The 22,125-nt window shown below is 42.4% G+C and overlaps 1 long non-coding RNA gene across 1 annotated transcript; it reads left to right on the forward strand.

The window, feature by feature from the left end:
• The first annotated feature begins 1,345 nt into the window (after positions 1-1,345).
• On the forward strand, positions 1,346-20,187 carry LOC125690372 (uncharacterized). The gene is made up of 4 exons (XR_007375649.1): positions 1,346-2,066; positions 14,473-14,670; positions 18,691-18,832; positions 19,069-20,187. It is a non-coding gene; the product is annotated as an uncharacterized LOC125690372 (long non-coding RNA).
• The last annotated feature ends 1,938 nt before the right edge of the window (positions 20,188-22,125 follow it).

Below are 22,125 nucleotides of genomic sequence, written 5' to 3' on the forward strand. Positions count from 1 at the left end.
TTCATCGGCTCAACTGGACTGCACTTCTCACCTCAGTGTTGTGGTGAGGCCTATCCACCTTTCAGACATACACTCTCTCATTATATTTTGCTGATACGATATTTAGTAAATTATTTTGTTCCACTTCAGATCGTTGCTGCTGTTTTCAATTATTTTGCGGTCCCCTGTTTCCCTCTTCTGGAGGCACGGATCCCTCTTGCCCCTCTGGTCACAGAACCGGGCCGAACCAGCCCGTAAACTGTTGAGAATGGGCTAAAACTCAAGACAGATAAGTAAGACAAAAATCAAGGAAAAAAAAAAAAGGCTTTACTCTTTAGCCTCAATGTACTCCACTTTGGAGGTTAAAGGCTTTTAAAGCCTGGGCCCAGTATGGAACGAATTCCCTCCGGAGCTGAAGAATATCACAAAGATCATCATCTGAATGTAAACAAGATTTCTTTAACAAGCCTCTATGACATAAATGCATTGCAACATGTACATTAAAGAAAAGCACCCAAATTATCAAAGCAAATCATTCCACAAACCTCTCCCCTGGGGCAGAGGAAGGGAGAGCAAACAACATGTTGCTTAATGCAGTACTGGAAAGAAACTGGGTACTGCGGCAAGAACGTGAACAGACTTGTGAGTAATAGAAGACTCTGTAGCCATTTCCACTCAAGATGAAGTATCTACATCAATACGAATGAAATGTTTATTTCTGGTCAACAGGCATTATGTATTCACTTCTTAATTGGATGCTACTTGTTTAGGATTCTTCTATTGTTTTGTTCCATCCTCAATGGGATCCTGACTGTGGAACTATGAGTAATTTACTATAAATCATTGACTCTAGATGTGTCTGGCTCTAAAACAGGCTAATTTACTGAGCTCAGTTTAAGAGCCTTTTTTGGGTCATATTTCAGTACAGCTAGACTGTTTCATTGGCACAACTCTAAATGTAAATCAGTCTGTAAATTACTCACCCCCAAAATTTATTCAAAGAAGTATTCTGAGTCAAGTAAGCAGTTAATACACATCTAATCCTGGAGTAAGGTAAGGTAGACCACTGTTTTACTTGGAAGGTGACGTTTGTGTCATCTTCGATGCTTGGCTGACTCTCTTACTCATTGCATGAGTTGGGGTGATCCTGAAGTCAAAATTTCTTTGCCCTTTCCCCAAGGGAAAATAGTAGGAAAGACAGGCTGTGTGCTCATTTACAGCAGCTCATTCGCCCAAGTCGTAGTTTGCAGATGCATGTAGGAATGACAAGAAGGCACTCTAAATTTGAGAAATGAATTTGAGAGCTTGCCAGAAACTTGTGTTTTACATTGGGACATGTGCTTTATTAAAAAAAAAAAAAAAAGGATGGGATTTCAATTATTTTTTTCCCAAGTCCTCCATTATGCTGATGTCCCTGTGTTACAGCTCTACTATAGCACTGTGCTCTCCCTCAGACCTCCCTGGCTGATGTGTTACAGAAGATGTGGTATGACCAGCTTGCCACGCCTGTGGCAAAGAACAGGATATCTTTACTCGAAGCAACAAACCCTTTCAAGTTAATGGAGCAATGGGAAATGAAAGTTTAGTATTGAGATGACTGGAAACAAAGATTCTCTATCATTGCATTAATGCGATTCTCTACCGTGAAGTTTCCCAATTAAAAGCTTTGCATTCTGTGCCCTGTTCTTTTCCAGGATGTATCTTTAAAAAGTCAAATGCAGCTACTGGAATCTTTGAGAGTGGGAGAGTAACGGCTGGTGAGAAATACAATTAACTTGGCTGACTAGTGCAATTATCAGTAAAACTGCAGCAGAATTTGCATCTATTGCTGAAATCTGATTCTCAGTGATGAATAAGCGGTGGTTAGCGTTGGCTTTATGTAGGAAATGTTGAAATGCCAGCTTTTGAGGGGAGGATAAAGCAGGATGAAAGTGGATACTGACACTTCCTAATTTCCTGGGGGAGTAGTGTTCTGAATTTAACTTGATGTATAAAAACATCTCCCTTGACAAGTTTTACATAAACCTATCACTTGGTTTTTCACAGGTATTATTAAATGCCCCGTCTGAAACTGATCTGACTATGAGGTAAGGCATTTCAGTTGATATTTCTATAACATTTTGAGTAATAGCTCAGTAAGTATGCTAGCAACTTGCCTCTTGTCCAGTCTGTCATAAATAATGCACAGTTTGTATCAAAGCCAATGTTTTAAATCTACAACAGACATAGAAGTCACAAACAAATGTTCATGTGGGAAAACAAAAATGCGAGATCTATTCTGCTCATATGAACAATTTGAGTCTTGAACGTATTAATCCTTGTTTCTGAACAACTGTTAGCTCTGAAAGCAAGAAGCTATCAAACTGAGTTGTGATGGAAGGTACACTGAACAGCTGTGACTAAAAGAAGTACAACATTCTCCTGTTTCTAAAGAAGTATGTCTGAAGAAATCCTGTTTCAATGTTATTAAAGCGCCTGTTGCAGGCGCTTTATTTTTTGTGGTTTTGTTTTGTTACGTTTTTCTGAAATTATTGACTAAAATGTTGCCACTTTCTTGGCTGTGTTTCTCAATTAAGAAATGCACTCAATTAATTTTTCTTTTCTTTTGAATGAATGAATGAAATTCTTGACAGTTGCAATGCTTTGAAAGCAGAACTACCAAATGTGAACTACAGTGACCCATGACTGCTCCTGAAGGTCTAATCGAAATGATGTTTGGCATAACTAATCTGTAAATGGCACTCGAGTGTAATGGGATTTTACACGGTGGAAATTTTGCTTCAGACCTTTGGAAAAGAATCATTGCTGAACGGTTCTGCATATTTATTTTAATTTAGGTTTACTCTCATCTTTAAAAAAGAAAAAAGTCATATTGTCAAGTTATGTAGGAAATTGAAATCATATCACGTTCACTACTCTCGCTCCCTCACCTACTAGCAAAGGTGGTTTCACACTTATTTCCAGAAGGCTTTTGGCCAGTATGTGCTACCCAAAGAACACAGATGCAGACTCACTCCTTTGAACTGAGACCAAATGCAGCTGCTGTCTGTGCTGGAAGCAGTCACAAGAATGTTCTAGTATTACATGGCCTGGAGTGCATATTACACCAGATGATGCTAATGGGGAGAATTACAGATCCTTTAGCTTCTCCCTGCTTCCCTTCCCCTCCAAATATGTTCATCTCTAGAGATCACTACTACAGCTTCTACTGTTTGTAGTATTACATTAATACTTGGACTACCATCAAGTTCAGGAGAAATAAAACTGCAAATTTGAGTGTGCTGTTCCAATTAAGCATTCAGTGGCATGAAGCATAGGCAGACTGCACCATCAAAGCCTGCTTTCAGAGATTATTTATCTTTGAGGACACGTCCTCTTTAGCATCCCATGTGCCTGATTTAACACCTTATAAGTTTAAGGCTGCTAAATGCAGGAATGGAGCCGCCTCCTCTTCTGCATCATGTAGGACTGCAGTGAGAACAGAGATGGGATGGGATGAGTCTGCAAAGCATGGCAGACTGAGAACCTTGTGCCCAGGGATTGGCAAGGGCACAAGCAAGCGCTCTCACATCTCATAACATACACTAGATAATGCTAGAGAGCATGGGTGTTTTCTCCAGAAATCCCATTAAATGCTGACTTAGAGCAGATGCTAGCTGTTGTGTGGTTCAGTAAGCAGTGATGTTTGTTAGGCTGTCTCCCCCACAAAAAGGATGTTTCCTTGGTCACGTCCTGCTCAGAGATGTGTGTAAATGGGTTGTCCTATCTGGCGAGAACGCAGGAGCTCAACTGGAAGGAAAATCTCTTCCACTATCCTTTCAAAATGTCCTCAATTATGTTGGTGAAGTATTTTTTATCTGTGGTATTCAGCTTATGCTCTGCACTAAGGTCATGTGGCCTGCAGTGTCACAAACAGAATGCCACATTTCTTCACAGTATTACAGTTTTGGCCACTAAACCAAACCACACTTGGTTGAGCTTCTTTTACGTTACACCATGGCTGGAAAATCTTCCCTGCATAATGCTATCAGCTTCATTGCCATAGCATTTCCTGTAACTAACACAGTGATCTGAGGTAGGGAGTGCTTTCCTTGAGCTGGCTGTGGACCTGTGTGTCTTACCTCTGTAGTTCTTTGTCTTCGCTACTCCTGCTTCACGTTCAGGCATCTGGGACACTTCTTAGCTGTGGCTGGTTTCTGGTTTTCATCTTGCTCACACCTTTGGCTGCTGAATGGCGCTGGAGAAAGTCCAGACTTCTCTCTAGTGCCTAATTCTTCAAATTAAACCCATCTTTGCAGGTTTTGCTTTAGCTTTTATTTTCAGCTAATGACAGTGGTACCAGCCTCGCCCAACTGTGATACCTACCTTTGCAATTTTTTTTCCCTAATTTTAAGTCTTTTCCAGGGTCTTTTGTTTTACTCTGCTGATGCATAGATGCATTTTGCTGCATTTCTAACTGTTACTTCACTGGCACATCTCTTCTCCTGTTTATGGTCTATGCCACAGAATTTATCCTTTGTATTTCACTGTGTTTTCCTGCCACTGTGTGAATAAAGCAGTCAAGAAACAGCTCCAGTTTCCTATGAAGTTCTGATAAAATCTTCAGCAGACAGAGTCAGAATAGTGGTCTGTAAAGGTCTAACCCTTGCAAAGGATCCTGGCACAAAGACCTTGGCAAGGAAGGTATTCCTGTGTCCCAGCTGCTTAAACAGCAAAGAGGTTTCGCAGATACGTCCTACTCTTTGTGGCAAACTTCCTCTCTTCCTTCCTTTTCTCCTTCCCACCTCCCTCCCTCCTTCCCTCTCTTCCTTCCTTCCTGCTTTCCTTCCTTCCTTCCTCAGCTAGACCCTTCCCTGTTTTCAGTCTTTCGTGCCATTTCCTCTTGGAGATCATTTTGAGAAAGACTTTTTCCAAAACCTGTTGCTAAAGAGAAGATGTGATTTCACCTTCTTTATGATTCTTCCTTACATAAATTATGCTTCTCGTTTATTCACATTCTTCTCAGTTGTTCACTCAGTTGTTGTCACAGGTTGCTTATGTGCACCTTTATCTTAGCTGGGCAATCTTCCCTGTTCTTATAGATCTCATCTTGCATTTCTAACTACTTCTTCTGAATGGCCTGGACAGGCAATGGGTTCTCTGCATGGTTATGTTGTCTTTCTTTTCCTCCCTTCACACACATTCCTTTGGTATAACTCACTCCAGATTGGGCTATTTTATAGACCACTGGCACTTGAGTATTCCTTTCTTTTCTATCGTTAATATGAGCTTTTCTACATCTGCTTAGTTATTCTCCAAACAACATATGGCTTCTCTAAAATCTGCATACTATTATGTCCTTAGATGACTAGCTGGTTTAGAACAACTATAAACAATACATTTATACTGTGAATATCCTTCACTTGAAGTGAAATGTCTGAACGATTTGCAAAGGCATTGTTTTATAAGCCTGTAAGAATCAAGCTGCGGTCCACTGTAAACCACTGCCATTATTGGTATACTATTTCAGGCAAATACCTTGACTATGACATCAATTATATGCTCATCAGCTGCGTTATATAGTTAGGATATGATAGATAATAACACAGAGGCATTGTGGCTCTGTTTTCCACACCGTCACAGGACTGCTAAGGTTGGATGACATCTCTGGAGATCTCCAGGTCCAACAGCTGCCCAAAATGGGGGTGCATGTAGCAGATTGCCCAGGACCCCAGAATACATTTTCATGACGTGCCTCTTGCTGGGGTTTGTACCACTGGCCACTGTCCTCTGAGCCAGAGTGGTGGCCATAATTGCTAATGCAAGTCTCCTTAGAGCAAACACCTTTTTTTAATGCCTTAGTATACACAGTGGTGAATTGAAGTCTTTGTTCTAACTTTTTCAAATGGCATTTATCCATTTGCTGTTCATCTACTTCTTGTTGTGTGTGTTTTGTTTGTTTTTCCCTGTAATTTCTATATTTTATTTGGTGTTACTTTCTTTAGTCCTCATGGACGTGTCTGTCTCCCATGAGTGTTCTGCTAAATAATATCTAGGGAACGAGATCGTTTTGCTGGACACAGGCAGCTGCTACCCAGCGTGTCCTGACTGGCATCATTCTACCAGAGGAGGTTTAGACTGGACTTTAAGAAGAACCTTTCCATGGGAAGGTGCTCAAGCATTGAAACAGGCTGCCCAGAAAACCTAGAGTTAGAGTTCCCATCCCAGGAGGTATCTATGAGAAATGTGGACATGGCAGAAAGTTTAGTGATGAGACAGTTTAGTGATGGGACTTGGTAGGTCAGGCTGATGCTTGCATTTGGTGATTTTGAAGGCCTTTTCCCACACTTGTAGTCCTATGGTGCTCAGGAACATCCGTATACACTTCAGGGTAAAGCAGAGGGCACTTCAGGTAAAGCAGACCCATGCCCTCCTAAAGTAGCAAGTGGGTTCCAAAAGGACCCCCTAGGGCACCTTGAGGGCAGTAAATAACTTATTTAGGCAACTGAATTGAGTCCCTCTTACTGAGTCCATGTTTTTCAGTCCTTCCCACTAGCTGAGCTGACTACGAACTTGTTTGTTTTCTTCCCGAAGTAACCATTTTTCCCCCACTCCGAAAGGTGAATATCACTGGCCTATATTCCGCATGCCTAGATTGCCTTTGTGAAGTCTGGATTCTAACTGCAGACACCACATCAACCTGTCTGAAGTATTTGCAATGAACAATTTTACTCTTGTAAAAATAGCAACTGTGTGGAGCGGGCTGCTCATGGTCTGAGCTTGCTTCTGGGCCGCAGGCAAGTCTTCATCCTGCTTCTGTCAAAGCTCAATCCTTTGGTTTTTTGAAATCTCTCCCTCAGCTTTCGCTTTTGCTGTATCTGTGTATGCTGTGTATCCATCTGTGGTTTCCCAATTTAAACCGCTGTTTGTTTTTCTTCTTTGTCTTTCAAGAATTTGTTGTTGGTCTTTTGCCAGGATGCAGAACACACATGGCTATTTTGTGGGAGGGAACAAAAAGATTTTAAAAAAATCCAATTTAAAATAAGCAGCTTTTTCTGGGTCTTGATTCCCTCATTGCTATTGCTAAGGATTCCCCAGATCTTCTGACTCTACTTAACCAAAAAGTATCTGATCTAAGTGCCCTGAAAGTGTTTCAGTTTTGCATGTATATATATATATGTATGTATATATACTGAGAGAATATACCAATACATACATACATATATATATTTTGAAACCACCTGGCCCAGACTGCCTACTTCTCCCACTGTGGAATGCATGGAATATGATGGTCAGCTTCCAGCTGGAGGTTCTAAAGCCTCCAGTGGCCCAGTAAAGTGAAAAACACAGTAGCAAAGCATGGTAAACATATTTTTCTTTCAGGATGCACATTGGGAAAAATTTCTTCTCAGGAAAAGTGTTAATTCAGTGGCACAGACTGCCCAGGGGAGTGGTGGAGTCACTGTCCCTGGAGGTGTTCAGGAAGAGGGTAGCTGTAGCACTGAGGGATATGGTTAGTTGGCATGGGGGAATGGATCGACAGTTGGACTGGATCATCTTAGAGGCTTTTCCAACCTCTGTGATTCTGTGGTTCTCTGTATTGTAGCTATCAATTATAGAGATCAATCCTCTCCTGGATCCTATGGGAAATTACAGCAGTGTTTTACTGTGAAAAATTTTTGCTGTGAAAATACAGCACTGATGAGCTAACAAGAACTGCTTTGATAGGAAATCAGTTAACAAGCCTGAAGCTGATGCTGGGCTTTCAACAAAATTCAACTGATCCAGGAGCTTTTTGCATATTTGTGTCAGAACAACTCATGTAGCCAAAAAGGAAAAAAAATGCTGGTGTGACCAGCATCCCTTCCTGTGAACAGAAGGGGTAATCGCTTGTAAAATTAGAACTGAGTCTAAGATGTATGTTGGCATATGCAGTGCAAGATGTCTTAGGCGAATAATACATATTTAGTCTAAATCTTTGTTTATGAGAGAGAGAAGTGGAGCACAGGCCTTGCAGGGTCTTCTTACTGGAGCAGATGCTAACAGATGGATAAGGCACAAGTATTCCATTACCTCCAGAAGCCAAATCTTTTTGCGTCCTCTGAAAGGTGTTGCCTGGCATTTTTGTAACCAAAAGGAGAGTTTCCTGATCTCAACCTGGAAAAGGCACTTTGCAAAGCTCTCCAGCCTGACTTTTCCTTCAAGCCACAGTGACAGCCATGGGGTAGGCTGGCTGAAATGCCTAGGCACCTTCCTGCTGCAGTTCCCTTGAGCGAGACGGACTGCCTTACAGCCAGGTAGCCAACATGGTGTGGATCACTGAAACCAAGGCTGCATGAATGCTCATTACCATAGGAAAACAAGGCTTTGGTGTTTGGTTTGACAGCTGAGTACAACCACTGTCCTTCTCACTGCAGCTTGCCCGGCAACCTGCTGCAGCCTGTGTGCTCACCCAGGGCAGTGCTTCGCTCTCACTCCTGTTGGAGCCAGGAGTGTCGGGCCGGAGAGGAGGAAGGCGCAGGGCTGTGTGCTATTGCTTAGCTCTGAGGGTGACAGCAGAGCCTGGAACACTTCAGTTTCTCTCTGTATATACTGCACGGGTGCCAACCGGAGTCAAAGTGGTCTTTATAAGGCAAGGATTTGCAGCTTGCAATCCTCCATCTTTAGCATTTGCTGTGGCTACATACTTAGCATGGCAGTGCAGGGCACTGATGGAGCCATTTTTGTCACTGATGGATCTGGGTTGGTCCCAGCAGCAACAGGCTGCAATATTTTCACTAGTGCCTTTGGTACAAGAGTTTGCCACCTCTGATGCAGGGGCATGGGTGCTCTGCATGCATCCATACTCTGGAGCATCTTCCTTCCTGACCACACCTTGAGGGCTTCTCTCTAAGTTGAAGTCCTGAGAGACCCAGACTCTAATGCCTGTTTTTTTCCCAGAAAAGCATGCAGACCTTAAATGTTAATAAACAGAAAACAAGACATGCCTTACACAAAAGCAGCAGCTTTTCACAGAACTGCAGTCTGGGCTGGAAATCTGCAGAAGTGGCATAAAACTTTCATAGAAATAAAATTAGAGAATTTTATTTTGTGAGGTGGCATGTGGTGTACATTTAAAGATCTACAAGCATTGGAAATCGTGTATGTGAGATTTTCTTATATTGTTACTTTTCAGATCTCTGAAATGGCTACTCAGTTGTTAAGCACTAGTTGAGTAAAATAGATATTATATAGATACATAGCTTGATATAATCAATCTGTGATCTTCGTCCTTGGAGCAGATGGTGAAAGCTTCTTGTTGCTAAGTATCTGCATGTGAAAATCGTAGAGTGAGTACACCCAGGATAGTGACATAACTGTTCTCCAGGTGAGAAAATTAAACTGCTGACTTGGGAAAACAAATTGGATTGGGAAATGTTAGATCTGTAGGGTTTCCTGAAGCAAAACGTGGAGGAGAAGTAGCTTTTGTCACAGGAGAAGATAATGGTGCTGGAATTGGCTGAGGAAAGTTCAGCTTCTGCAAGAGTGACTCTGGGGTATTTTGTTACTGGGAAGGTTTGATTCTGCATTTACTCAGCGAGGCTTTACTATTAACTTTAGAAGAGTTAATTCTCATCTACTGCCACATATGCGACAGCAGAAGCAAACATTTTTGCAACTTCTGAGACTAACAGGGTACTTCTGAACAGATTAATAGCTGTGAGCTAATAGTGAGGGGCTAAGACTTCTCTGGATGTCAGTGATGCTTCCCATTTGTCATCTGTATCTCATTACATGGGAAAGTAATTATTGTCCCCAGTTTGCAGTTAAGAAAAAAGAGACAAAGAGATCCACGGACTATTAAAGGTGAAGTAGGAAATTGCTGAAAGAGCTTGAAATAAGAGCTTATTTCTCATGACTTCTGAATCCTCTGCATGTTCAAACACAATGTGCTGTACACCCGGATTGCTCTCTTCCCATTAAAGCTGGGTAACTACCCACTGCAAGCCTAATCCAGGTCTGATGTGAATTCACAGTGCTATTTCTGTTGAATTACCCAGAACAGAAATGTTAATGCCATCTGGAAGAAGACAGGTTGCACCTGATCAGAAAAGAAAAAGGTCTTTTGGGATAAAATTGTCCCTTCAAACTTCCCATGAACACATTTGAACTGGCAGGAAGATTTCGTACCCCTTCAGCACCTTTTGTTAGATAACTGTGATGCATTTGGGCTGACAGCAGGAGCTCTCCTGTTGGAGCTCTCCCACAGTCACTGCTGTGTGTGACACACCTGGAAGCAAAGAAGCAGTCAGATGTGAAGCCTCTTTGATGCTGTTTTCCATCTGTTTTTCTGCAAGCATGCAACGTGCAACTCACCCTCATTCCTAGGGAAACAAAATTGTGTGACGCCTCTATGTGTGTATGTCCTTCCCATGAACATCTCTCAGTCCACCATAGCTTTGACCGTATTTTATACCAGGGTACATGTCTCAGAATAAAATGTTGTTCCTGTATATCCCGTGTAAATAATTTACCAAGGAAAGGAGAGAATTGGTTCTGACTGTGCACAAGATCTGTCCTAATGACTTCTGATCCTGATGGCTGGGTTGTACAGCTGGACCTGGCAGACAGCAAGCATGTGGATGACAAAATACTCTTCAGAAAAAGTGTACTATCAACTATGTTAAGGTTTCATCTACACAAGCTAACCAGGGAACAAAAATAGTCGGGGATTCATTCAAGGAACCTCATTATTTACACTGCAAATGAAGGCTGTTGAGGAAGAAGTAGGACAGTGAATGCGATGAGCAGAGGGTGTTGGCTCCACATTTGTTTCTCATTAAAAAATTATCTGGCTTCCCACAGATCTTAGTTTTTTTTTACCTGTGATGTATCCCCAGGGTTTTACATAGGAATGTGCTAAAGTGCCCAATTGTACTTCATTGGAAGTCAAGCTAGTTAGCTTATTTACTCAGGAAAAAAAGTGATAATGGACCTCTTCACTGACAAAATCAGTAGTTAAATGAATGTTGCTTCTCCAAACATAAAGCACTGAATTCTTTTTGTATAGAACAAAGACATCGAAGCTGTATTTCAAGTGGAAAAAAACCGGAAGACTGAAAGAAAGATTTTAGGTTACCTCCTTCACACAGCACATACGCTCTTATTCTAGTTTTTCTCAGGAATAACTTGATACTGGAGACAACGGTTCTTCTTTCTTCCCACTCCTAAGCAGAAATGGATAGACTACTATCACGCTGACATGGCCCACGTTCCAAGTACTGAATTACCCCATGCCTCAGCAGCAGCACATGTAGTAGAAGTTGTCCAACATGTGCACAAAGGAGAAAGAGCAGCAGCTCAGAAGTGACACCAATGCTCCTTTTAAGCTCAAGCTCTGCATCCTCACCGCAGCTTTAAGAATACAGCTTTCCTTCTGGGAATATGGTGACAGGCCTGAAGTTCAATTCAGTGTACAGTATAAAAGGCTTAGAGCTCCAAATTCTACTGGATGCTATTCTATTCAAGGGAGAAAGAGATGGAGGAAGAAAGTAAGGAAGGAAGCAAAGGAGAAAGGAGAGGAGGGAAAGAGGAAGGGAGGGAGGGAGGGGCCTGCTATTTAGGTTACAAAAGCTAGTGCTGGAAGAGGAAATGATTTAATTGCTTATGCTGCTGTAATTCTTTCCCTTCAGTGCATGCATAGGGCAGTGTTGACATTAATGTCAGAACTATAACTACATTAAGTAGCTCCCATGCTCACTGACAGAACAGTGGACAGTAATGGATGGAAAACAGAACAAGACTGAGACGGCACAGATCTATTATTTCCTACCCTTGACGTGCTGGAATTTGCAATACAAATATTGTTATTTTTAAAAAAGCTTGGGTTTTACTGAGTCAGGGCAAGTTATCCAACTGTTAGGATCAGAAAAAGACAGAAGCCTCCGAGGAGCTGTACTAGGAAAATTCACAGCCAAAGAAGTGACAGTTGGAGGTGGAGCTGCTCACAGTTTCTAGAAGATTGATGTGTTTGGAGAATAGGACGTCATGTTCGTGGCAGAAGAGAAGCAAGCTTTTATCCCATAGCAGGTAGCATGGTGTAGAAGTAGGATCTGAGCATCAATTCTACTTTGCCATAAGCCAAATGTGCCAGCTGCCAGGCTATCATGAGGAACATTCTTTCCTCTTTCTACCTGGTTCCACAGGTTTTAGTTGCTATCTGGCTTCCAAAGGTCAGCCAAGAGCGTGTTCACACAGACTGTCCTCACCAAGTGGTTGTTGAAATGCACTTCTGATTGGGATGCAGTATGTGCATTATGCAGGTATTCCAAAATCCCTGTATTTTGCAGGGTGACTGTGAACACTGCAGAGGCTCTGGCATTGGTCTTTCAGGCACCCATCCTCCAAGGAGGCTCTGTGGTCTGGGTGCCACATGAAGGAAGGGGCACGACTTTCCTCCTACTTCCATGTCAGTGAAAGAGGGAAACCACGACCTTGAGCAGATTGAATTGCTGCTGGGGTGTGTAGTCACTGCAGTATGCTGCCAGAGAAGAGGGGGAAGTGTTTCAATTTGATTACTCTCTAGTGACTGTATGGAGCATCTGAGCAATATGTCACATGGACTGGATTGCTTCCCAGAACCAAGTGCTTAAAATTATGATGAAATGTCATCCATATTCCACCTCTTGTTTTTTGTTTTGTTTTGTTTTGTTTTCCCTTCAGAACCTTTCTTACATGGTTTGCCTAAAGGAAGACAGCTTCCTTTTTTTTTGTATTTAAAAGACATATGGTCTTTATAGTGAGTAGGAAAAGAAACTTAGTTAAAACAGCATATTTTTGTTCGTCATATCATTCCTGAGATTTTATCTGATAGTCATAGAATCATAGCCTTTCCATGGTTGAGAAAGACCTCCAAGATCATCTGGTCCAACCATTTACCTACCAGCAATATTTCCCACTAAACCATGTCCCTTAGTACAGCATCTAAATGTTTCTTGAATACCTCCAAGGTGCCATGACTCCACAACCTCCCTGAGCAGCCCATTCCAGCACTCAACCACTCTTCCAGAGAGCAAATTCTTCCTAATATCCAACATGAACCTCCCCTGATGCAACATGAGCTCATTTCCTCTCATCCTATGGCTTTTACCTGGGAGAAGAGGCCAACACCCAACTTGCCACAACCTCCTTCCAGGCAGTTGTAGAGAGTGATAATGTGTTCGTTAAGGATAATAATGTTGTCCCATGTGGAACTCAAACTTGTTCTGGAATTAGGGCCAGCATTTAGGAAACCATCAATTTCACAGGAAGAAAATAAACAAATCTTGAAAATAGAAGTCCTTTTGGGTGAGGAGTGTCTTATCAATGTAGAGAAATATCTAAAGGAAAGGTGTAACAGAGACATAATAATAAGAAATAAGGTATATTAATGTCTAATAATCACATAACATTATGACATGGTCGTTGGACTCAGTGGCAGAACCTCTTTGTAGCTCCCTACTGATGGAATCCTAATTCTAATAACAAAAAAATATAATGGGGGGAGGAAAAAAAGACAAAGCTGGATTCTTGTCAGTAGTACCCAATGAAAGGACAAGAGGAAATAAGCACAAATTAGAATACAAGAAAATCTGCTTAAATGTAAGAAAAAAAAACTAATTTAAAATAGTAAAAATTAATTAATTCTTTATTATGAAAGTGGCCAAGCCCTGGCACAGGGATGCCCAGAGATGTCGTGGGATCTCTCTTCCTAGAGATATTCAAAACCCAGCTAGGCATAGTCCTGAGCATTTTTCTTTCCTCTTCATGGGGTTGAACTGGATCCAGAGGTGCCATCCAACCTCAGCCACTGTGTGATTCCACCATTCCATTTGGTTCCATGATGCATCAAATGCAGCAGTATTGACAGCACTATTTCCAGTAACAGTCAAATCATCACCCTCAGCATCTACAAACCACAGGTTGAAAGCTGAAAGGCAACAGTGCTCACTGGAAACTGTATTATTGATATGATACAGTTCCATAATTAAATAACTTAGGAAGAATCATGGAAAGGACAGGCCAAAGACGTCTTCTCTCAATGTACTGTAGGATCTGGTTGCATGGAAATATAGCAGGTCTATGTACTGATCAACATGTGCTGTGCAACAGAAGTAGAAATCTGTGCCTTCACCAATGTCTTCAATATTTGTACCCACAGCCATCTTCCTTTAACAACTTTTCATTAAGTGCAAACAGTGAGAACAGTAGATTTGTATTTTATTTTATCTTTTTTTTTTAAGGATTCTACTAGGAAATATCGTGCTTGAAATACTACATTTGTATTGTCCAAATGACTCAATGGAAATTCTGCGGTGTTTCAGTATCTGCAGGTTGTTGGTTTGAAACACCATTAGTTCAGGAACCGAGAACCTCTGGGACTGTTTTTAACGATGTGCTTAACTGAACGTCCTTTTAATGAAGCCTGAATATATAAACACAATCTGTGCATCCCCTTGTTTCTCACACTGTGCATTCTCACTGGTTTTCGATCAGGTTTAAATTCCTTCCTGTACATTGTCTCACCCTTGCATCACTCTTCAGGTACCAGAGCACCGTATGAAATCTGATTCTGTTGGATTCAATCACTGGCTGGGCATGTATGTGCTGGATGGACAGGTGGGGTAACTGCAGAGGTTGGGAGCATGCATCAGCGATCACTGCGGGGAGCCAAGAAGAGGCAGAGCAGTGCAGGTTTTTGCTGTTACTTTTTACACTTTAAAAATACATATATTTGAATGAGAAACACCTCTAAGTTTTACATTTGGAGTCCTAGTTTTTGCATTATGTAGTCAGTATTTGAAGTTTCAAAGGCCCCCTTGCTGTCCCTAGGTTGTTACACATCAGCATTAGTAGTAACATATTTGTTTATGATAGAAAACCTTCCCCTGACAGCAAACAGCTTGATGGTAACTTCGTGGCAGTCTGTTTGGATGCTTCAGCCTTTCAGTTACTCTTGGTTGTTAATTTAGCCTAATTGTCAGATATTAACCATGATGTTAAAACAGATTATGGAGACAAAGCCTATTAAAATATTCGGTGTTTGATCTTAAAGAAAATAAACTCCAGCTGTCAGTGTTTTTGGGTGGGAGCCTGTACTTTCCAAATGAAGCGATACTTGTATCATTAGCATTTATGGACTACAGGTGTGCATTTCGTGTTGGAAAGGCCAACCTCTGCTCTTCAGAGGAATAAATGGCTATGGCACAGGAACAGCCCTGTGCAATCAGAGTCACTGGAGGAAGAGGAGGCTGTGGTTAAGGCTCCGGGGTCTGGAAAACCAGAGATCCGTTTTCTACTCCACCACAGATTTCCTGTGCAAACTCCAAAGAGTCCATCACAGCTGATCCAGGAAAGCTATCAGATGCCTAATGTGACACCAGGGTGGAATTTGGCTGCCCACATCAATTGGCAACAAACCTGTCTTGTCCCACAGCACCTACCTCTTCTTGGACCTCTTCCTGCGTTTTTACCTGAGATGTTTCTTTAGTGCCCAGTAACTTCTTTCCCCAGCTCCCCTTAGCTAGTCTGTGTTGATGATTTTGCTGCTATTTTAGGTCCACCTTCGGGTTTATGAACTGAGTTCTCTCCGCACCTTGGAGGGACCAGCATAGTGGGAGAATGTGCCCAACACTTCTGCCTGCTTGTATTCAGCAGACATGTACTGTAAAATATATCCCGATACAAGGCTGGAGCTGGTGCCAGTCATGCTTCCTCTTCATGCAATACCTTTGTCTGCAGTTAATCTTTATTCCACCAGGTAGTAGACTACAAACACAGAGGCCCTATGGCACAAATTTCTGTTTACATTATTTGGTAGCAATAAAAGTTCTGCTTGTTTAAACTCTTTAGGACAAGATATTTTTTTTATCATGCAGCGTACCAGTACATCTCACACAGACATCACACAGCCCACTTTCAGGCTCTTGTGATGGGTTTGTTATTGTCAGAGAGACAAGTAGAGCTGTTTTTTCTTTCCAGGTAGTAAGCCTGATATGGGATATATGAGAGGTACTACATGCAGTAGTAACTCCAGGGCTGTGCAGCCACTGCGCATAGAAGAGACTTGCTCATGTCTTCTCCAGGGGCAGCAGTTCTTCACAAATCCCCCCAGAGCATCCCAATGAGAATCCTAATGGTACATCAAACGCTCAGCAAATGGCTGAAACCTTTCCAGCAGGACTCTAAGGAACAGCCTTGTCAGACAACCTCAGCGGTTACAGAGAGATAAAGCCTGGGGGAGAAAGTGCTGTTTCAAATGCATACACATCCATTTATTTTCTAATTTGCTAAGTTTAAGATTACGCAGATATACAGAAGTGGTTTAGCCTGGAGTTAAGGCAGCTGCGGAGGGTGTGCAGGCATAAAAGGGTGTGTAGTTTTGGCTTCTTTGTTTGGAAAAATGATTCTTTTTCTTAATTGCTGCTGTTTGTTTGATTGTTGTCAGTGGTGGTGGTGGGTTTTTGTTGTTTTTATTCCCCTGAAACAACTGTGTCAGGAAGAGCAGAGAGTAGGTAGACTGCCACACAACTTCTTTTGAGCAGCCATTTGAGAAATGTGTGCTTTCCCCTGGCTGCCCTCACTGAATGTTTGGCCACAGGCGACAGGCACAGATGGAGAACTTCATGCTGTCACCCACCATAGCGATAAAGCCTTCACAGTCAAATGGCCATCAGAGCTTAGGAGCTGGAAGATTTCTCTTTTGGAACATGACCAATGAGCGTCATCTTTATTAACAGAATTTATTTATTTGTATGTTTTAATAACTGCAAATACCCATGCACATTTAAACCCTGAAGAATAAGATCCACGTCTTTGCACATGGCCTTAAGTTCACCTAAATAACAGATAATTCAGGAGCAGACTGGGAGTTATAGCCCATTACATGGAAATGAGTACCCAATTAAATTCTCATTCTGAATGCTTGCATACAGTGACCAAGTATTCAGGTTTCATGACAAACTCCAGATTCTGTAGAGGTACCTTCTGCATCCTGACTTCAGCAGAGCTGGAAGGCTGTGAACTCCACCCATGGTGACCTACATTTTGGCTTGTTAGTCAGTCTCCACGCAAGAACTGCTCACCACAAGATGCCACTAGCAAATTACTGAGCTAGCATCCAGCTCTCCTAACCACACACAAAACAGTTCAGTTTGGGAGACTCTTGCCAAAATAAGCACATCCTCACCCACTTTGGACTGTTTGTCTGAAAGCAGAAAAAGTTAAATATTTCTCTGGAAGATGTTTTTTTTTTCTTGCTGGAAGGTAAAAGGTCCTTGTTTCCATGTTGATGTACTTCCAAACTATGTAAATCCTCTTCATGTAGAAATCCCTGTTCTGAAGTACATATTGAAAAGCTTGGCCTTTGGATTTGTTTTTTGGCTTGTCCACAACTAGGTGGAGCGAAGACAGGACTTGTAGAAAACCAAGTTCGGCAAGTCTGATCTAAAGCAAAGAATCAGCCCAGGGCACTCCCTACTTTGGACTTTGGCATACCCTTCTTACCCCTGCAATTGGCTTTACTCCTGCTTTATGTTTTTGTCTATCTGTGGTGGACTGACCTTGGCTGATGCCCACCCAGCCACTCTCTCCTTTTTCTCAACAGAACAGGGGGAGAAAATACGATGAGAAAAGCTCGCGGGTCAAAGTGAGGACAGGGAGATAGCACGTCCATTACGGCCACAGGCAGAACACTCAACATAGAGATGATTAATGTAATTTATTGCCAATTAAAAATAGACTAGGAAGAAGAAAAACAACAACTGAACTAAAACCACTTTCCCTCCCATCTCTTTTCTTCTCAGATTCTGCTTTACCCTGACTCTTCAATCTTCCTCCCAGTGAGCAGCACAGGGGAACAGGAATGGAGGCAGCAGTCAGTCTGCAACATTTCATCTCTGCTGCTTATCCATGGTCACTCTGTGCTCCACATGGGGTCCCTCCCACAGACGCCATCTTTCCCCAGCTGATCCCATGTGGCCTTCCCCCAGGCTGCAGCTCTCCTAGCACTTCTCCAACACGGCTCTGTACCACAGGGCCCACTCTCCAGGAGCACAGTGCTCCACACGTTCCCCATGGGTGCAGCTCCCCCAGTCCTCCTGCCCCACCATGGGCTGCTCTCCATGGGCTGCAGCTCCAACAGGGAGCTGCTCCTGCAGAGGCATCTATGGGCTATGGCTCCTTCAGACTTCATCCACTGCTGCCACATAGGCCCCCCGTCTATAGATTGTAGCACCAGCCTGAAGCCTGGAGGGACCTGTTTCAGTCTGATGTGGAAAAAACTCCTCATCTCTTCTTGCAGACATCACTATAGCAGTCCACATAAACCCAACATACTACCCATTTGGAGGCAGCTAATTTCAGAGCAACAGTGACCAAAGAAGTCAGAACTACCGCATTGTCCGTCTGCAGGGGCTGATGTCATTTATCGGCCTGCTAAATTCTGCACATCTTCAAATGTGACATCTTATGATCATTTTTGAATGACTTAATGTGCAGATTTGCAAATAATTTATGTGAACATATGTCTCTCACAGTAAATATCTCTTTTCAGAGCTGTGGTAGGCAACTGGCTGCTCGCAGTTGTAAAGTTTGGGCAAGCAGAGTGCACATGGGTTTCAGCTGGGCATTCTGTGTGAAAGGTGGATTTATGGGGCTGCATGAATAAGTGCAACATCTGGACTTACCATATATGTTTTCTGTTTGCTGCCTAAGGGCTGAGTGAGGATGGCTGGGATTTTGGATAGTGTCTAGTATGCTTCCTGACCTGAATTAGAACTCAAATTGAGCCACAGTGAGGAAACTTAAGGTATTTCCTTCATCAAAGAAATAAGATGATTTTGAAGGTGATGCTGAGGTAAGCCAGAGCTTCACTTTAGCTTTCTCCTCTCCTCTCCTCTCCTCTCCTCTCCTCTCCTCTCCTCTCCTCTCCTCTCCTCTCCTCTCCTCTCCTCTCCTCTCCTCTCCTCTCCTCTCCTCTCCTCTCCTCTCCTCTCCTCTCCTCTCCTCTCCTCTCCTCTCCTCTCCTCTCCTCTCCTCTCCTCTCCTCTCCCCTCCTCTCCATTCTTAATTCTCCTCCCTTTTTCTACCCAGGTCAGCTAATGAATCCAGTTTACAAGGCAGCCCTGCAAACAAGCAATGTTGGCACAACCATGATGGCAGCATGATAAGTGTGGAGGTGGGAACATGCAACTCCAGAGAAATCCACAAGCAAGCTTTGATTGTGAAGAAAATAAAACATGAGGTTTTCACCCATAAACAAAAAGAATTTATTTCTGGAATTAAGCAGGCAGTTGATGATATTCAACAATACTGTATAGAAGTAGAGGCTAGGAGGAGAGGAAGAATCTGAATAATCCTGAAGGCAGAGACTCTCAGCTATAATCTAGGTCTATTACTGCCCAGTAGTTTGTATAGTTTACAAACTGTTTTGGCAAGTGCTTCCACCCAAGTTTACCACAAGAAAATGGACCTATTTGTTTTTAGAGATAACCAATTTCATCAGCTCAGAATGTATGTAATTAGTAGCCTTTAGTATGCTAAGCCACTTTGGGAACTTGGGTTTGAATTGGCCTTAGGACTATTACCACGCTCATAGGACAAACTGGCTTGAAACAATGTTCCTTTATTTACAGTGACTTCACTTTTGTCCAAACTAATAAAGTCAAGTAGCTGCAATCATTTGTGCTGGTGACTGTTGATATAGTGCAAGACCATGGATTAATGTTGAATGGCCACATTTTGAACAGCTTGGAGAACAGGTTTCTCGCACAGGTTGGTTAATTAAAGACAAGTTATAAAGGTAACTGAGCATGAATTACTTGCAGCTTAAGTTCCTGTAGTCTGAGTCACCCTTAGAAGGGAGAATTCAAGGAGTCCTTGTGCACTGCAGGACTTACAGTCAGCCACAAACTGGAGTGCTACCTGACGTTATTACAACAGTAATAAACTGAACCCTCCAACTCTAATAAAACAGTATAGTGGACGGTGTGGATGAAAGCACTAAAGTAGCATCTGCAGTTTTAGTGAATGCTACAGAAAACTGGTGCATATGTGTATGTTGGCATGTGTGTACTCATGCATGTCTCTACATACCTGTGTGTGTATGTGTTTGCAAAATGTGGGCATGCTTGAATGGAAAAGTCTTTTGGAAGGGAAAGGTAATGAGCACAAATAAGACAGAAGGAAATCATTTTGAGAAATGATAACTTCTGTTTATATTTTGCTTCTTACAGCCAAACCAGTCACCCAGAACTGAAGTAAAGCAGTTAGTGGAGGGAAGCTGTTATCTCACATAGAAAATATAACACAGACAACACAGCCTTAGTGACACAGGTTAACATAACAGTGCTGTCCTCTTCCTGTACAATTTCTCCTTCACGTGCTGTCACGGGTACAGAGAAACTCAGAGCCACTGTGTGAGGAGGTCTGAGGAGCAACCCCTACAATTCTGTGATTTGGTGTTATTGAAGTTGCATATTAATCTGATGCACAGAGACATCTCTAACAAGTTAGGTTGTTCTTAATTTCATTTTCTGTGTATGTGTGATTCAGTATCTGTTTTGCCTTCTGTTTTGATCCTGATAGGTCAGCCAGATGGATGTGGCATAGGACATATGACACAGTTTACCTTCAGCATGGCAGAATGCATTTCCAAAGGGATTCACAGAGGGAGGGTTGCAATGGACATATTCCTTCCTTGGACCCCATGGTCTCTCTCTGCTAAGAGTCATTCTTCCAATATGTTTTTGACATGGGGGAAGAGTAAAGCTCAATGGAGTTGCAGCAATTCATTGTTCACTAAGGTTTACTTCAAAAAGCAGCAAAAAAAAAAAAAAAAGATCAACAGAATACAGTTTAGCAGGGCTGAGGGTTGAGATTATTTCTCCACAGAGGTCTTTGATTGGGTTATGAATGAAGTCAGTGTGTGAAATGCAACATTCCATGAGATGAGCTTGCAGTTCTCTTTGTATACAACCAACTACCAAGTTTCCTCTGCAATGTGACTGCGAAACAACCCAGCAGATGTATTAAAAACAGCTGCAGCTTCAAGCAAAGCTCAGACATCTCCTCGAACACACATCTCTAACCAATGGACATTGGCAGCCCTGCCTGCAGCAGAGGGGTTGGAAATGATGATCCTTGAGGTCCCTTCCAACCCAAGCCATTCTATGATTCTATGACTCTATGACATCCTAATCCCCAACCAGTGCCCCTGAGACAAGGCTGTTTATAGACCAGGCTGTCCCACACCAGGACCCAGCAAGAAGAAATCTCTCTCATGCATGTACCCTGCTGGTACCCTGCTGATGGCTGCTCCATCTCCCATCTTCTCCTCCCAGGCCACACCACACCATTCCTTGTTTCCCCCTGCCCACACAGACAGCTCTGTGCCCTTGGACAAGCTCCTGCTTGGAGCCAGGAAGGCTGCAGGGGAGGGCAGGGGCTCAGTGTCACTCCTTAGCCAGTACATTGCCAGCTGGATGCCAGCTGAACCTGGTGAGGCTTTTCCTCATCACACATAACATAAAAAGTCAGGCAGGTTTTTTGTTTTTGTTTTTGTTTTTTAAAGCTACACGGTGAAGAAATGAAACAATTAATGAATAATTTCAGTACTATTTGCCCCAGAGGTTACTTCATTGGTTATGCCCCACTTCTTAATATTTTTCCGCCTTATGGAGCTGAGGGTTGTAAACCTGTTTGGGAGAAGTCTAGCATGCATGAGCTTCTCACTTCCTTCTGCGTCAAAGGTTTTGCTTTTTTCAGTTTCTTAACATGTTGTTTAGGTAAGTTGGTTATTAATAGAACTAGAGGCAGCCTTGTCGTTAAAGGGTGATCCTGAAGTGAAACAAGATTTCTCATTTCTCTAATTTCTCAACATTTTCTGCTGTTAAAACCAAAAATTACTAGAAATGTTGAGATGAATCAGTGAGAATGGGTTACTGGGCACGTCACGAAGGTGAAGGAACTTAATCACTGAATCACAAAGTCATCTTTGTTCATATATCACTTTAGTTTATTCTGAGGAGATAATCTGTGGTCACAAAGTCTGGGGCATTCTGAGCTGACATGAGACCATCTGTGCTTGTCCAGTCCAGCTGACCTGTGTCACTGAGATGTGAGACCTGCTATCTCCTAACCTGTCAGGAT

Source organism: Lagopus muta, chromosome 3, assembly GCF_023343835.1.
Source record: "Lagopus muta isolate bLagMut1 chromosome 3, bLagMut1 primary, whole genome shotgun sequence".
Classification (NCBI taxonomy): domain Eukaryota; kingdom Metazoa; phylum Chordata; class Aves; order Galliformes; family Phasianidae; genus Lagopus; species Lagopus muta.